This window comes from Cyprinodon variegatus, unplaced genomic scaffold (assembly GCF_000732505.1).
Source record: "Cyprinodon variegatus isolate N-32 unplaced genomic scaffold, C_variegatus-1.0 Scaffold1127, whole genome shotgun sequence".
NCBI lineage: Eukaryota > Metazoa > Chordata > Actinopteri > Cyprinodontiformes > Cyprinodontidae > Cyprinodon > Cyprinodon variegatus.
Genome location: NW_015151580.1, coordinates 225,026 through 228,217, shown reverse-complemented (window position 1 = coordinate 228,217; position 3,192 = coordinate 225,026). Strand labels below are relative to the sequence as shown.

At 38.8% G+C, this 3,192-nt stretch overlaps 1 protein-coding gene across 1 annotated transcript in view; it reads left to right on the top strand.

Annotated features, from left to right (window-relative positions):
• Positions 1-1,060: 1,060 nt before the first annotated feature.
• LOC107101646 (zinc finger protein OZF-like) overlaps positions 1,061-3,192 on the top strand; it is a 10,167-nt gene continuing 8,035 nt past the window's right edge. The window contains exon 1 of the mRNA XM_015400636.1: positions 1,061-1,299. The gene's annotated coding sequence lies outside the window, so the exon portion shown is untranslated. The remainder of the gene's footprint in view (positions 1,300-3,192) is intronic.

Here is a 3,192-nt window from a genome sequence, read left to right as displayed (position 1 = left end):
TGTTGCTATTCCACCGTCCTCCATTTTGTCCTTTGCTTTCTCTGCTGGAACCACTGAATCCTTCAGGATGAGAGGTGATTCAGATGGCAGGAAGGTTTGTTTAGTTCAGGATGAGGTCCCGTGTCACTCAATGGTGACCAACCTGATGGATCCATCATGGAGGATAAATCTTGTCTATGTGATTTCTATTCATATATCTATGAATACATCTATACCATACAGTTCATGTGCCTTTCCCCCATTCAAACCAACTAGTTCAAGCCAGGAACTCTACATGGGCTGATCCCTTAAACAATCAACACCATACCAGCAGGTGCTGCTTTAAAACGTCCTTCCCCTCTAAGCAAGACAGAGTCTCCTAAGATGTCCCTGAACCAACGGTCCTTGCTCAGTCAGAGAAGCAGAACCAAAAATAAGGCTAGAACCCTAGGTTTGAAAAACTGCAGTGAGGAGAGCAGGTCTCTGTTATGAGTCAGCTGATCCAAATTCACTGAGGATCTGAGATCAGGCAATAACATCAACAAGCTCATAAACACCAGTAAGGCTGAGGAGGACTGTGTCCAGAACTCTCAGTGAAATAAAAAAGCTGTAAGATTTCTAAGATTTCTTTTAGGGTTTCTGGCAGTCTGAGTTAAAGTATGGTTTGGCTGCTTGCTGAGGTTTCATAATATACTGTCAACCGGGGATAGTAGGTGGGATTGGAATAAAGTTATCTCTACACTTTTGACAGAGGATATCTTCTGAGTTATTTCAAGTTGTATCTTAGAAACCCATCGGGTGAATGTAGGAGGGTGGATATAGAAACATTAGCCACAAAAAAGCTAATCAGATTTATTGGACGACTCTTAAACGAGCACTGAACAATTTTAAATAACTTTAACTGCAGAACATATACTGGCTTGATATCTGCTTTTCAGATGACCGTTTAGAAAAGTTTTTGTCTGGTTCAGAAAATGTAATCTTTTTGCTGCTTTTCTGCTGTTTAACTTCCGTCCAGCAGGGGGCGCTAAAAGGAACAAGCAGCTGCTTTGTGTCAGTGTGACACTCAGCGGAAGTAAAACAAAACACTGCTATGGTAGCTAGCTTGGTAACAGCTAGCAGTCGGTTGTTTTCGTATCTCGGCTGAATGTTTCAGTAACAATGTGTTCAGTTCAGCATTTAAGAGTTTATCAGAGAACGACTAACTGCTGCTGAAGTCACCGCTAAGTCTTCACATTGTTGAAAAAAACATCAAAACATCGTTCGCTACAAAGGAAGACACCAGGCTGCTGGAAACCTCAGATTAAACTCCAGAAATCGGTAGGAAGCTTCAGAAAGCGCCTGATATATCAGTTAGTTACGTTATAATCTGAGCTCTCAGCTTTAATAACATTGTTCTGACGATTTACGGCTGCTCCATCAGAAAGTCACAACTGGTCGAAATTCACAGCAGCTGTTTAAGTCAAATATAATAAAGTAGCGGAATTAAAGCGGCAGTTCTGTTTAGCCCCTGAACTTATAAATGTATTGGGATACAGAAGAATGTTGCAGATGATGTCTGGAAGCTAATTAACCCGGTGTAATAGATGAACTGGTTAGAATTTATGCGCACCGCAGATGTTCTTAAAGCATAGGCGGCTGTGTTGATGCCTGATGTAAAAAAAAAAAACATAACAAAACTGTTCGCAAAAAATCAACCAGACATATCTAGCGAATGGATTTATGTTTTTTTCAGTTTAGAAAAAAATGGCAAAGAACTTGTATCCTCAGAAAAGCAAATAGTGAAAATAATTCCACACAAAGAATAGTGTCGTTCACAAGTGTACAGAAAAATATAAATAAAAGTCTGTCCCACGATGGAGTGTCATTTCTCCTGCTGAACCATAAGCTATATATCAAAACCTGCAGCTTGGAGGAGCAAGTCAATGTAAATTCCCACTATATAAATTCCTGATTGTAAATATAAATCCATGTAAGCCTATCATTCAGGATGCAACACATGTGTAAGCAACTTTTTCAAGAAAAATGACTGCAAACGGAACTATTCTCATCCTTCCTTCCAACTATTCTCACTTTATTTTACAAATTGTGACAAAAAGTAATTTTCTTTTTATTAGATTCCATGCTTTCATGTTTTGTTGATTTTCTTGTTTGGACACAAATACAAGTCTTTACAAAGGTATTTTTTTAGGATCCCCAAAACTGTCCTGTATGATGACCTGTGTCATTTCACACAAACAGTGATTTAAGGAAAGAAACACCTATAATTGTAATGCTATTGTGTTCAGTCTGTATGCAATTTCAAGTTAGGAGACCATAATGGCTCCTTCTGAACTGGTTTTACTGGCCCATATGTACAAATGAGGTAAATATATTTAGGCGCATTTCAGGTAATCACGTACCTGCTGATGCAGAAAGATTACTTTTTATGTAATTTTTTATGACAGTAGAATATAAATCCCAGAGTTAGCAGCTACCACTGCGTTGTATCACACGCCATGGGTTCTTGATATTTTTTCATGTAGAAAAAGGCAGATAAGAAATCAGTAAGCAATCAACTAGATATATTTGTGACTAACCGGGTCCATAACACAGCTATTTGGACAGATTAGGTGTCTGGTGGTTGCCCGATCACATTCAATTCAATTCAATTCAATTCTGTTTATTTATATAGCGCCAAATTCACAACACATGTCATCTCAAGGCTCTTTACAGTTCAACCAGATCATACAGTCAAATTGATACAAATTGATACATTGCTGCAAAAGTAAACAAACGGGTCAGAATAAATGTAATAATTTATTTTGGCCTAAGATCTATCCAAAATATTATATATATTTATAAAATGATAAAAAGAGGGAAAGTCCAACAGACTGTGCTGATGCAAACTGGCCTGTCCCTGAACACATTGTTATGTTGCTCACCTGTCACTGGGACAGGGAGGGAGGTGGGGGGTGGTTGAAGAAACAGGGCTGCTGGTGGATCATCTATTTACTTTGTGGAGGACAAAGTTTCAAGAATTTATTGTCATTGTCAAAAAAAGGCAACGAAATTATGTTTGGGGTACAATACTTAGTAGCAGCAAGTTCCAAGTAAAGTGCACAAGAGGTAAAAGTGACACCCCCATCCCACTTAAAGTGCAGCAAAGATTATTAAGTGCCATAATGCTTGCCCCCCCAACACACGCACGCACACACACACACACACACACAC